This window comes from Bombina bombina, chromosome 1, assembly GCF_027579735.1.
Source record: "Bombina bombina isolate aBomBom1 chromosome 1, aBomBom1.pri, whole genome shotgun sequence".
In the NCBI taxonomy this organism is placed as follows: domain Eukaryota; kingdom Metazoa; phylum Chordata; class Amphibia; order Anura; family Bombinatoridae; genus Bombina; species Bombina bombina.
In genome coordinates this window covers 1,248,729,350-1,248,744,172 of record NC_069499.1, presented here as the reverse complement: position 1 = coordinate 1,248,744,172, position 14,823 = coordinate 1,248,729,350, and positions in this window count along the sequence as shown.

The following is a 14,823-nucleotide window of genomic DNA, read 5'->3' as shown; positions in this document are numbered from 1 at the left end:
GGCGTCTGAGTCGGACTGGAGCTCTCTGCCCTTTACCAATCCAGCCACGGGCCCATCCATCTGGCCCATCAAGACTCACTCTCATTTCATCAGTCCATAAAACCTTAGAAAAATCAGTCTTGAGATATTTCTTGGCCCAGTCTTGACGTTTCAGCTTGTGTGTCTTGTTCAGTGGTGGTCGTCTTTCAGCCTTTCTTACCTTGGCCATGTTTCTGAGTATTGCACACCTTGTGCTTTTGGGCACTCCAGTGATGTTGCAGCTCTGAAATATGGCCAAACTGGTGGCAAGTGGCATCTTGGCAGCTGCATGCTTGACTTTTCTCAGTTCATGGGCAGTTATTTTGCGCCTTGGTTTTTCCACACGCTTCTTGCGACCCTGTTGACTATTTTGAATGAAACGCTTGATTGTTCGATGATCACGCTTCAGAAGCTTTGCAATTTTAAGAGTGCTGCATCCCTCTGCAAGATATCTCACTATTTTTGACTTTTCTGAGCCTGTCAAGTCCTTCTTTTGACCAATTTTGCCAAAGGAAAGGAAGTTGCCTAATAATTATGCACACCTGATATAGGGTGTTGATGTAATTAGACCACACCCCTTCTCATTACAGAGATGCACATCACCTAATATGGTAGTAGGCTTTCGAGCCTATACAGCTTGGAGTAAGACAACATGCATTAAGAGGATGATGTGGTCAAAATACTAATTTGCCTAATAATTCTGCACTCCCTGTATAATTAAATAAACTAAATTAAATACAATTACCTAAATTAAATTAAATTAGCTAAAGTACAAAAAAACCCCCACTAAATTACAGAAAATAATAAACAAATTACAGACATTTAAACTAATAACACCTAATCTAATAGCCCTATTAAAATAAAAAGCCCCCCCAAAATAAAAAAACCCTAGCCTAAACTCAACTACCAATAGCCCTTAAAAGGGCCTTTTGCAGTCATTGCCCCAAAGTAATCAGCTCTTTCACCTGTAAAAAAAAAAAAACAGCAACCCCCCCAACAGTAAAACCCACCACCCACACAACATACCCCCCAAATAAAATACTATCTAAAAAAACCTAAGCTCCCCATTGCCCTGAAAAGGGCATTTGGATGGGCATTGCCCTTAAAAGGAGAAGTCTTCATCCAAGCCGGGCCGAAGTCCTCAACAAGGCCGGGAGAAGTCTTCATCCAAGCCGGGCGAAGTGTTCCTCCAGACTGGCAGAAGTATTCATCCAGACGGCATCTTCTATCTTCATCCATCCGGCGCAGAGCGGGTCCATCTTCTAGACATCCGACGCGGACCATCCTCTTCATCCGACGACTAAAGCTGAATGAAGGTACCTTCCAAGATGGCGTCCCTTAGATTCCGATTGGCTGATAGAATTCTATCAGCCAATGGGAATTAAGGTAGAAAAAATCTATTCTGATTGGAACAGCCAATAGACTGCGAGCTCAATCCTATTGGCTGATTGGATCAGCCAATAGGATTGAGCTTCAATCCTATTGGCTGATTGCATCAGCCAATAGGATTTTTTCTACCTTAATTCCGGTACCTTCATTCAGCTTTAGTTGTCGGATGAAGAGGATGCTCCGCATCGGATGTCTTGAAGATGGACCCGCTCCGTGCCGGATGGATGAAGATAGACGATGCCGTCTGGATGAAGACTTCTGCCCGTCTGGAGGACCACTTCGCCCGGCTTGGATGAAGACTTCTCCCGGCTTCATTGAGGTATTAGTTATATTGTAGCTATCTTAGGCCTAGACTTAGAGTTTGGCAGTAGCCGTGAAAACCAGCGTTAGAGGCTCCTAACGCTGGTTTTAGGCTACCGCCGGTATTTGGAGTCAGTCAGGAAAGGGTCTAACGCTCACTTTTCAGCCACGACTTTTCCATACCGCAGATCCCCTTACGTCAATTGTGTATCCTATCTTTTCAATGGGATCTTTCTAACTCCGGTATTTAGAGTTGTGTCTGAAGTGAGCGTTAGAATTCTAATGACAAAACTCCAGCCGCAGAAAAAAGTCAGTAGTTAAGAGCTTTCTGGGCTAATGCCGGTTCATAAAGCTCTTAACTACTGTGCTCTAAAGTACACTAACACCCATAAACTACCTATGTACCCCTAAACCGAGGTCCCCCCACATCGCCGCCACTCGATTAAATTTTTTTAACCCCTAATCTGTCGACCGCCACCTACGTTATCCTTATGTACCCCTAATCTGCTGTCCCTAACACCGCCGACCCCTATATTATATTTATTAACCCCTAACCTGCCCCCCACAACGTCGCCGCCAGCTACCTACAATAATTAACCCCTAATCTGCCGACCGCCACCTACCTTATACTTATGTACCCCTAATCTGCTGCCCCTAACACCGACGACCCCTATATTATATTTATTAACCCCTAATCTGCCCCCCTCAACGTCGCCTCCACCTGCCTACACTTATTAACCCCTAATCTGCCGAGCGGACCGCACTGCTACTATAATAAAGTTATTAACCCCTAATCCGCCTCACTCCCGCCTCAATAACCCTATAATAAATAGTATTAACCCCTAATCTGCCCTCCCTAACATCGCCGACACCTAACTTCAGTTATTAACCCCTAATCTGCCAACCGAATCTCGCCGCTACTGTAATAAATGGATTAACCCCTAAAGCTAAGTCTAACCCTAACCCTAACACCCCCCTAAGTTAAATATAATTTAAATCTAACGAAATTAATTAACTCTTATTTAATAAATTATTCCTATTTAAAGCTAAATACTTACCTGTAAAATAAACCCTAATATAGCTACAATATAAATTATAATTATATTATAGCTATTTTAGGATTTATATTTATTTTACAGGTAACTTTGTATTTATTTTAACCAGGTACAATAGCTATTAAATAGTTAAGAACTATTTAATAGCTAAAATAGTTAAAATAATTACAAAATTACCTGTAAAATAAATCCTAACCTAAGTTACAATTAAACCTAACACTAGACTATCAATAAATTAATTAAATACAATACCTACAATTATCTACAATTAAACCTAACACTACACTATCAATAAATTAATTAAATACAATATCTACAAATAAATACAATTAAATAAACTAACTAAAATACAAAAAATAAAAAAGAACTGTTACAAAAAATAAAAAAATATTTACAAACATTTGAAAAATATTACAACAATTTTAAACTAATTACACCCACTCTAAGCCCCCTAATAAAATAACAAAGCCCCCCAAAATAAAAAAATGCCCTACCCTATTCTAAATTACAAAAGTTCAAAGCTCTTTTACCTTACCAGCCCTGAACAGGGCCCTTTGCGGGGCATGCCCCAAAGAATTCAGCTCTTTTGGCTGTTAAAAAAACACATACAATACCCCCCCCAACATTACAACCCACCACCCACATACCCCTAATCTAACCCAAACCCCCCTTAAATAAACCGATCCGTTCCGATCAGCTAATAGAATGCGAGCTCAATCTGATTGGCTGATCGGATCAGCCAATCGGATTGAACTTGAATCTGATTGGCTGATTCCATCAGCCAATCAGAATTTTCCTACCTTAATTCCGATTGGCTGATAGAATCCTATCAGCCAATAGGAATTCGAGGGACGCCATCTTGGATGACGTCCTTAAAGGAACCGTCATTCTTCAGTTGGACGTCGCTGGAAGAAGATGGGTCCGCGCTGGAGGTCTTCACAATGGAGCCGGACCTCATCGGATGAAGATAGAAGATGCCGCTTGGAAGAAGATGGTTGCCGGTCCGGATCTACTCTTCTTCCCGGATAGGATGAAGACTTTGGACCCTCTTCTGGACTTCTTCAGCCGTCGGATGATGGATGTCTAGCCCCCGCTTGGGCTTGGATGAAGATTTTGGAGCCAGGACGGATCGGTGTACCCGGTGAGGTGAAGATAAGGTAGGAACATCTTCAGGGGCTTAGTGTTAGGTTTATTTAAGGGGGTTTTGGGTTAGATTAGGGGTATGTGGTTGGTGGGTTGTAATGTTGGGGGGGAGTATTGTATGTGTTTTTTTTACAGGCAAAAGAGCTGAATTCTTTGGGGCATGCCCCGCAAAGGGCCCTGTTCAGGGCTGGTAAGGTAAAAGAGCTTTGAACTTTTGTAATTTAGAATAGGGTAGGGCATTTTTTTATTTTGGGGGGCTTTGTTATTTTATTAGGGGGCTTAGAGTAGGTGTAATTAGTTTAAAATTGTTGTAATATTTTTCTAATGTTTGTAAATATTTTTTTATTTTTTGTAACTTAGTTCTTTTTTATTTTTTGTACTTTAGTTAGTTTATTTAATTGTATTTATTTGTAGATATTGTATTTAACTAATTTATTGATAGTGTAGTGTTAGGTTTAATTGTAGATAATTGTAGGTATTGTATTTAATTAATTTATTGATAGTCTAGTGTTAGGTTTAATTGTAACTTAGGTTAGGATTTATTTTACAGGTAATTTTGTAATTATTTTAACTATTTTAGCTATTAAATAGTTCTTAACTATTTAATAGCTATTGTACCTGGTTAAAATAAATACAAAGTTACCTGTAAAATAAATATAAATCCTAAAATAGCTATAATATAATTATAATTTATATTGTAGCTATATTAGGATTTATTTTACAGGTAAGTATTTAGCTTTAAATAGGAATAATTTATTAAATAAGAGTTAATTAATTTCGTTAGATTTAAATTATATTTAATTTAGGGGGGTGTTAGTGTTAGGGTTAGACTTAGCTTTAGGGGTTAATACATTTATTAGAATAGCGGTGAGCTCCAGTCGGCAGATTAGGGGTTAATGTTTGAAGTTAGGTGTCGGCGATGTTAGGGAGGGCAGATTAGGGGTTAATACTATTTATTATAGGGTTATTGAGGCGGATTAGGGGTTAATAACTTTATTATAATAGCGGTGCAGTCCGCTCGGCAGATTAGGGGTTAATAAGTGTAGGCAGGTGGAGGCGAAGTTGTGGGGGGCAGATTAGGGGTTAATAAATATAATATAGGGGTCGGCGATGTTAGGGCAGCAGATTAGGGGTACTTAGGGATAATGTAAGTAGCGGCGGTTTACGGAGCAGCAGATTAGGGGTTAATAATAATATGCAGGGGTCAGCGATAGCGGGGGCGGCAGATTAGGGGTTAATAAGTGTAATGCTAGGGGTGTTTAGACTCGGGGTTCATGTTAGGGTGTTAGGTGCAGATGTAGGAAGTGTTTCCCCATAGCAAACAATGGGGCTGCGTTAGGAGCTGAACGCGGCTTTTTTGCAGGTGTTAGGTTTTTTTTCAGCTCAAACAGCCCCATTGTTTTCTATGGGGGAATCGTGCACGAGCACGTTTTTGAAGCTGGCCGCGTCCGTAAGCAACTCTGTTATCGAGAGTTGAAGTTGCGTTAAATATGCTCTACGCTCCTTTTTTTTGGAGCCTAACGCAGCCATTCTGTGGACTCTCAATACCAGAGTTATTTTAAAGGTGCGGCCAGAAAAAAGCCAGCGTTAGCTACGCGGGTCGTTACCGACAAAACTCTAAATCTAGCCGTTAGGGTTTATTTAACAAGTAAGTATTTAGTTTTAAATAGGAATCATTTAGTTAATGATAGTAATATTTATTTAGATTAATTGTAATTATATTTAACCCCTTAATGACCAGAGCACTTTTCCATTTTCTGTCCGTTTGGGACCAAGGCTATTTTTTACATTTCTGCAGTGTTTGTGTTTAGCTGTAATTTTTCTCTTACTCATTTACTGTACCCACACATATTATATACCGTTTTTCTCGCCATTAAATGGACTTTCTAAAGATACCATTATTTTCATCATGTCTTATAATTTACTATAAAATTTTTTATAAAATATGAGGAAAAAATGGAAAAAAACACACTTTTTCTAACTTTGACCCCCAAAATCTGTTACATATCTACTACCACCAAAAAACACCCATGCTAAAAAGTTTCTAAATTTTGTCCTGAGTTTAGAAATACCCAATGTTTACATCTTCTTTGCTTTTTTTGTAAGTTATAGGGCCATAAATACAAGTAGCACTTTGCTATTTCCAAACCATTATTTTTTCAAAACTAGCGCTAGTTACATTAGAACACTAATATCTTTAGGAATCTCTTAATATCCATTAACATGTAAATATTTTTTTTAGAAGACATCCCAAAGTATTGATCTAGGCCAATTTTGGTATATTTCATGCCACCATTTCACCGTCAAATGCGATCAAATACAAAAAATCGTTCACTTTTTCACAAATTTTTTCACAAACTTTTGGTTTCTCACTGAAATTATTTACAAACAGCTTGTGCAATTATGCCATAAATGGTTGTAAATTCTTCTCTGGGATCCCCTTTGTTCAGAAATAGCAGACATATATGACTTTGGCGTTGCTTTTTGGTAATTAGAATGCTGCTAAATGGTGCTGCGCATCACACGTGTATTATGGCTAGCAGTGAAGGGGTTAATTAGGTAGCTTGTAGGGAGCTTGCATGGTTAATTTTAGCTTTAGTGTAGTGTAGTAGACAACCCAAAGTATTGATCTAGGCCCATTTTGGTAATATTTCATGCCACCATTTCACCGTAAATGCGATTAAATAAAAAAAAAAACGTTAAATTTTTCACAATTTTAGGTTTCTCACTGAAATCATTTACAAACAGCTTGTGCAATTATGGCACAAATGGTTGTAAATGCTTCTCTGGGATCCCCTTTGTTCAGAAATAGCAGACATATATGGCTTTGGCGTTGCTTTTTGTTAATTAGAAGGCCACTAAATGCTGATGCACATCACACGTGTATTATGGCTAGCAGTGAAGGGGTTAATTATGTAGCTTGTAGGGAGCTTGCAGGGTTAATTTTAGCTTTAGTGTAGAGCTCAGCCTCCCACCTGAAACATCAGACCCCCTGATCCCTCCCAAACAGCTCTCTTCCCTCCCCCACCCCACAATTGTCCCCGCCATCTTAAGTACTGGCAGAAACTCTGCCAGTACTAAAATAAAAGGTATATTTGGGGGTTTTTTTAGGTTTTTTTTAGCATATTTACATATGCTGCTTTGAAGTATCCCCCTTAGCCCCCAACCTCACTGATCCCACACCAAACAGCTCTCTAACCCTCCCCCTCTGCCTTAGCTGGCGCCATCTTGGGTACTGGCAGCTGTCTGCCAGTACCCAGTTTATTAAAAAAAGGAATCTTTTTTTCTAAAAAAAAACCCTTTTCTGTAGTGTTGCTTCCCCCCCCCCCCCACCAACCTCCCACAAGTTGCAGATCACTTAGAAACTGTATTGAACATTTTTGTTTTTTTCTTTCTTAGAGCTATTTTCAGATTTCTTTTCTGTAGTGTAGCGGTTCCCTCCCGCTCCCGCCCCGTGCACGCGCCCGCCCGCCGCCCCCCGTGCACGCGCGCGCTCACATGCGCGCCCCCGTCGCTCCCGCCCCCGATCCCGCCCCCTGCACATTACACCGCGCATCGATGGCCGCCCACCCGCCTCCCAAGTTCGCTCCCACCCACCAACGATACCGGCCATCGATGTCCGGTGCAGAGAGGGCCACAGAGTGGCTCTCTCTGCATCGGATGGCCATTTAAGGTTATTGCAGGATGCCTCCATATCGAGGCATCACTGCAATAACCGGAAAGCAGCTGGAAGCGATCAGGATCGCTTCCAGCTGCTTTCCACACCGAGGACGTGCAGGGTACGTCCTCAGGCGTTAACTGATTTTTTTTTGAGGACGTACCCTGCACGTCCTCGGTCGTTAAGGGGTTAAATTAGGGGTTTTTAGGGTTAGGGTTAGACTTAGGTTTAGGGGTTAATAACTTTAATATAGTGGCGGCGACGTTGGGGGCTGCAGATTAGGGGTTAATAAATAGTATATAGGTGTCAGCAATGTTGGGGGCAGCAGATTAGGGGTTAATACATATAATGTAGGTGGCGGCGGAGTCTGGAGCGGCAGATTAGGGGTTAATAATTATAATGTAGGTGTCGGCGATGTCGGGGGTGGCAGATTAGGGGTTCATAAATATAATGTAGGTGGCGGCGGTGTCCGGAGCGGCAGATTAGGGGTTACAATTTTTATTATAGTGTTTGTGATGCGGGAGGGCCTCAGTTTAGGGGTTAATAGGTAGTTTATGGGTGTTAGTGCACTTTTTAGCACTTTAGTTATGAGTTTTATGTTACGGCGTTGTACCATAAAACTCATAACTACTGACTTTTAAATGCGTTAGGACTCTTGACGGGGTAGGGTGTACCGCTCCCTTTTTGGCCGCCCAGGACAGACTCGTAATATCGGCGCTATGGAAGTCCCATAGAAAAAAGACTGTACAAAGTTTACGTAAGTCGTTTTGAGGTAAGGCCAAAAAAGTGTGCGGTGACCATAAACATTCAAGACTTGTAATACCAACGGGCATAAAAAAGCAGCGTTAGGACCTCTTAACGCTGCTTTTTTACCCTAACGCACAACTCGTAATCTAGCCGTGTGTTTGTTCACGTATTATGTACTATATTGATTCGTACAGAGTATAATGTATTATTCTATTTACTTATTTGTTTATATGATTCACTTGATGATGCTTATGGGCGGTTCTTCTCTGATTAGGAGTGGGGTTAGCACCTGTTAAATACACTGTTTGTTTCTCACAATTTCACTTAGTCTGATGAAAGGGTGATTGATCCCCGAAAAATCACTGTTTTTCTTATGTGCCAATAAAGCACCTTTTTTGCACAAATCCAGTGAGTACATGCCTCTTTGGAATGGTACATTTTGCTTGCCTGCATCCTGGTAGCTGACCTTGAAGGTGGGAGTACGCACTTCTGTGTATACTATATTGCTCATTGCTGCACCCACAACTGGAAAACAGGTGTCTATCATCCGGACATCAGAGAAATCTGCATGCACTCACTTGTGCACCTTACACTGGACACACTATCACTTAGGTATCACTCACATTTGGGTCATTTGGAGCTCCATACATTATTAACTTGAAGGAGAAACAGACAATACTGCCACTTTTGCATTTACCAACGAAGATGCAGGCAGAATTATTTTTGAACCAGATGAAAATGTGACAGACAGTGAATCAGTCAACAACCTTTATCTTGCTCTTCTAAAATTGAAAAGAAAGAAATTGATCTTAAACTTTATGGTTTATAGCTCTCACACTACCATTGTAAGAGATACACCCCCAGGGGATTTAGGATCAGGAACACTCCTACCATAGGAAGGAACAACCCCGACTTTTGTCAGAAATGGTGTGCCATCTTCAATAAGTGCTTCTTAGACCTGATCCTATTGGATACTGAAGAGGTGAGGGAACTACTGGTCAAAATCAAGGAAGAGATCGGAAAGTTTGATACTACCAAAGGACTGATATTGGAGACTGACCAAACTGAAAAATGGTTTGATAAATTACAAACCCAGGTAAATGAATACAGACAAGAACTCATCAAATTCAAGAATAGAAAATTGGATATGGTCAATGAAGACTACAAAGAGAAGAGAATTTACAGATGGTTAACAGGACCTGAAGAGAGGAGAAGACCAATGTATAATAGACCGAGATGACAATGGCAGTGCACCAGGAGAAACCTCCAAACAGTTGACATGAGTTCAGACTCTGATTCTGATTCGGCAGCACCTCAGGGACAAGTGTCTCCCTCATTAACACAGAAGCAGGTTTTTTAGGGGTTTCAGACCAGCACCGGACAATGCAGAGGCACAGAAGACCGCACCCCAGGAGGGGTGGGTGGCACTGCACACAGACCGCTGCTTCCACCAAGATGACAGAAGAAAATGACATTATTGTCAATTTAAGTGACAGACCCCTCTGTGAAGTTGAAAGATCATTATTAAATAGGGGTCTCTTATTCATACCTACTCATCCATCAGATGATTTTAATACCTACATTGACATCCAGAAACTGAAACTTAAACATCACTTTAAAGGGGAACATAGTGATGAAGCTGTATTCCCATTCAGACCTAATAGTCAATTTGATCCTGTGAACAACAACGCCAGCATGAAGACCTACACCAGGCTGATATCTTCTTACTTTTATCTAAGAAATCCAGATTTCATCATAACTTGAGCAAAGAAGAAAAAGAGGCCATTAAAACTTTGGCTACTGACCCTACAATAGTCATTCGCCCCGTGGATAAGGGAGGGGCGGCTGTAATTTTGAATTACAAGGACTATAGAGATAAAATCTGTGACCAATTGGCCGACCCACAGGTCTATGGAAGTTTGGACAGAAATCCCACTAAGATATTTCCGAAGACCATCGATGGGATGCTGAGAAAAGCACTCCAAGAGGGATACATCAATGATAATACCTTCAAATATTTGTACACAGAAAATCCTCTCTGCCCGATTCTATACACTGTGATATATCTGTGAAGATATAATGAAAAAGAAGTGCAGCTCAGACTCATGTAATTTATAAAAAAAAAAAAAAAGAGTAAGCACACAACACTCTATGTACTTACAAGATAGGAAAATAATGCACATAATGATTATATCTAAATGGGACCTGTAGTTCTCCATGCAGGTGAGCGCCTAATTGAATCAACCAATTACTGGATGTTAGACTTTGATTGCGGGCTCTTCAGTCACAACTGCTGCTGTCATCATCACCAAGTGTATGGAGTCTCCAAAGAACCAAGATACCTCAATGTGTTTCTCCCTCTGAGCGTGCAGGCTTTCTCAAGAGGAGGAGTGATTGGATGGCTAGATCACTGTCTGTATGGGCTCATATATATGCGTCCACTTTGTAATTGCCCTCACAAAATGTCCCCTGGCAACAAAATTACAAAAGCACAAGAGGGACATACATATACACTATATGCATATACAAATCTGTTCACACTTTCATACATAAAATGAAATAAACAATACAGGGAGTGCAGAATTATTAGGCAAATGAGTATTTTGACCACATCATCCTCTTAATGCATGTTGTCTTACTCCAAGCTGTATAGGCTCGAAAGGCCCTTTTAAGGGCTATTGGTAGTTGAGTTTAGGCTAGGCTTTTTTTTATTTTGGGGGGGGCTTTTTTATTTTAATAGGGCTATTAGATTAGGTGTAATTAGTTTAAATGTCTGTAATTTGTTTATTATTTTCTGTAATTTAGTGGGGGTTTTTTTGTACTTTAGCTAATTTAATTTAGGTAATTGTATTTAATTTAGTTTATTTAATTATACAGGGAGTGCAGAATTATTAGGCAAATTAGTATTTTGACCACATCATCCTCTTAATGCATGTTGTCTTACTCCAAGCTGTATAGGCTCGAAAGCCTACTACCAATTAAGCATATTAGGTGATGTGCATCTCTGTAATGAGAAGGGGTGTGGTCTAATGACATCAACACCCTATATCAGGTGTGCATAATTATTAGGCAACTTCCTTTCCTTTGGCAAAATGGGTCAAAAGAAGGACTTGACAGGCTCAGAAAAGTCAAAAATAGTGAGATATCTTGCAGAGGGATGCAGCACTCTTAAAATTGCAAAGCTTCTGAAGCGTGATCATCGAACAATCAAGCGTTTCATTCAAAATAGTCAACAGGGTCGCAAGAAGCGTGTGGAAAAACCAAGGCGCAAAATAACTGCCCATGAACTGAGAAAAGTCAAGCGTGCAGCTGCCAAGATGCCACTTGCCACCAGTTTGGCCATATTTCAGAGCTGCAACATCACTGGAGTGCCCAAAAGCACAAGGTGTGCAATACTCAGAGACATGGCCAAGGTAAGAAAGGCTGAAAGACGACCACCACTGAACAAGACACACAAGCTGAAATGTCAAGACTGGGCCAAGAAATATATCAAGACTGATTTCTCCAACATAGGTGTGTCCGGTCCACGGCGTCATCCTTACTTGTGGGATATTCTCTTCCCCAACAGGAAATGGCAAAGAGCCCAGCAAAGCTGGTCATATGATCCCTCCTAGGCTCCGCCTACCCCAGTCATTCTCTTTGCCGTTGCACAGGCAACATCTCCACGGAGATGGCTAAGAGTTTTTTGGTGTTTAAATGTAGTTTTTATTCTTCAATCAAGTGTTTGTTATTTTAAAATAGTGCTGGTATGTACTATTTACTCTGAAACAGAAAAGAGAAGAAGATTTCTGTTTGTGAGAGGAAGATGATTTTAGCAGACGTTACTAAAATCGATTGCTGTTTCCACACAGGACTGTTGAGATGAAGTAACTTCAGTTGGGGGAAGCAGTTGGCAGACTTTTCTGCCTGAGGTATGATGGCCACATTTCTAACACGACTTGTTAATGCTGGAAGGCTGTCATTTTCCCTATGGGGACCGGTAAGCCATTTTCTTAGATTAAGTATAAGAATAAAGGCTTTATAAGGGCTTAAAAAACTGGTAGACATTTTTCTGGGCCAAAACGATTACTTGCTAAGCATATTTGACAGATTATAGCGCTTTATAGTTATTATAATCTTGGGGATTGTTGTTAAAAAACGGAAGGCACTGTATGGACACCTTTTTCAGATGGGGGCCTTTTCTAGTCATAGGCAGAGCCTCATTTTCGCGCCACTAATGCGCAGTTGTTTTTGGAAGGCAAGGCATGCAGATGCATGTGTGAGGAGCTAAGATCCACTGAAAAAGCTTATAGAAGGCGTCATTTGGTATCGTATTCCCCTCTGGGCTTGGTTGGGTCTCAGCAAAGCAGATTCCTGGGACTGTATAGGGGTTAAATGTAAAAACGGCTCCGGTTCCGTTATTTTAAGGGTTAAAGCTTTCAAATTTGGTGTGCAATACTTTTAAGGCTTTAAGACACTGTGGTGAAATTTTGGTGAATTTTGAACAATTGCTTCATACTTTTTCGCATATTCAGTAATAAAGTGTGTTCTGTTTAAAATTTAAAGTGACAGTAACGGTTTTATTTTAAAACGTTTTTTTGTGCTTTGTTGACAAGTTTAAGCCTGTTTAACATGTCTGAACCATCAGATAAACGATGTTCTTATATGTATGAAAGCCAATGTGTCTCCCCATTTAAATATATGTGATAATTGTGACATGGTGTCCAAACAAAGTAGGGACAATGATGCCACAGATAATAATAGTGCCCAAGATGATTCTTCAGATGAGGGGAGTAAGCATGGTACTGCATCACCCCCTTCTGTGTCTACACCAGTTTTGCCCACACAAGAGGCCCCTAGTACATCTAGTGCGCCAATACTTATTACTATGCAACAATTAACGGCTGTTATGGATAATTCTATTAAAAATATTTTATCTAAAATGCCTACTTATCAAAGAAAGCGCGATTGCTCTGTTTTAAACACTGAAGAGCAAGAGGACGCTGATGATAACGCTTCTGACATACCCTCACACCAATCTGAAGGGGCCAGGAGGGAGGTTTTGTCTGAGGGAGAAATTTCAGATTCAGGGAAAATTTCTCAACAAGCTGAACCTGATGTTGTAACATTTAAATTTAAATTAGAACATCTCCGCGCACTGCTTAAGGAGGTATTATCTACTCTGGATGATTGTGACAATTTGGTCATTCCAGAGAAATTATGTAAGATGGACAAGTTCCTAGAGGTTCCGGTGCCCCCCAATGTTTTTCCTATACCCAAGCGGGTGGCGGACATAGTAAACAAGGAATGGGAAAGGCCCGGCATACCTTTTGTGCCTCCCCCTATATTTAAGAAATTATTTCCTATAGTCGACCCCAGAAAGGACTTATGGCAGACAGTCCCTAAGGTCGAGGGGGCGGTCTCTACTCTAAACAAACGCACTACTATTCCCATAGAAGATAGTTGTGCTTTTAAAGATCCTATGGATAAAAAATTAGAGGGTTTGCTTAAAAGAATGTTTGTTCAGCAAGGTTACCTTCTTCAACCAATTTCATGCATTGTTCCTGTCACTACGGCAGCGTGTTTCTGGTTCGAAGAACTAGAAAAGTCGCTCGATAAGGAATCTTCGTATGAGGAGATTATGGACAGAGTTCATGCACTTAAATTGGCTAACTCTTTTATTCTAGATGCCGCTTTGCAATTAGCGAGATTAGCGGCGAAAAATTCAGGGTTTGCTATCGTGGCGCGCAGAGCGCTCTGGCTAAAGTCTTGGTCAGCGGATGTGTCTTCCAAGACAAAATTGCTTAACATCCCTTTCAAGGGCAAAACACTGTTTGGTCCTGATTTGAAAGAGATTATTTCAGACATCACCGGAGGAAAGGGCCACGCCCTTCCTCAGGATAGGTCTTTTAAGGCTAGAAATAAGCCTAATTTTCGTCCCTTTCGCAGAAACGGACCAACCTCTACTTCTACATCCTCTAAGCAAGAGGGTAATACTTCTCAACCCAAACCAGCCTGGAGACCGATGCAAGGCTGGAACAAGGGTAAGCAGGCCAAGAAGCCTGCCACTGCTACCAAAACAGCATGAAGGGATGGCCCCCGATCCGGGACCGGATCTGGTGGGGGGCAGACTTTCTCTCTTTGCTCAGGCCTGGGCAAGAGATGTTCAGGATCCTTGGGCACTAGAAATAGTTTCTCAAGGTTATCTCCTGGAATTCAAGGAACTACCCCCAAGGGGAAGGTTCCACAGGTCTCAATTATCTTCAAACCAAATAAAAAGACAGGCATTCTTACATTGTGTAGAAGACCTGTTAAGGATGGGAGTAATTCATCCAGTTCCAATAAGAGAACAAGGGATGGGGTTTTACTCCAACCTGTTCATAGTCCCCAAAAAAGAGGGAACGTTCAGACCAATTCTAGATCTCAAGATCCTAAACAAATTTCTCAGGGTTCCATCATTCAAAATGGAAACCATTCGAACGATCCTTCCTACCATCCAGGAAGGTCAATTTATGACCACGGTGGATTTAAAGG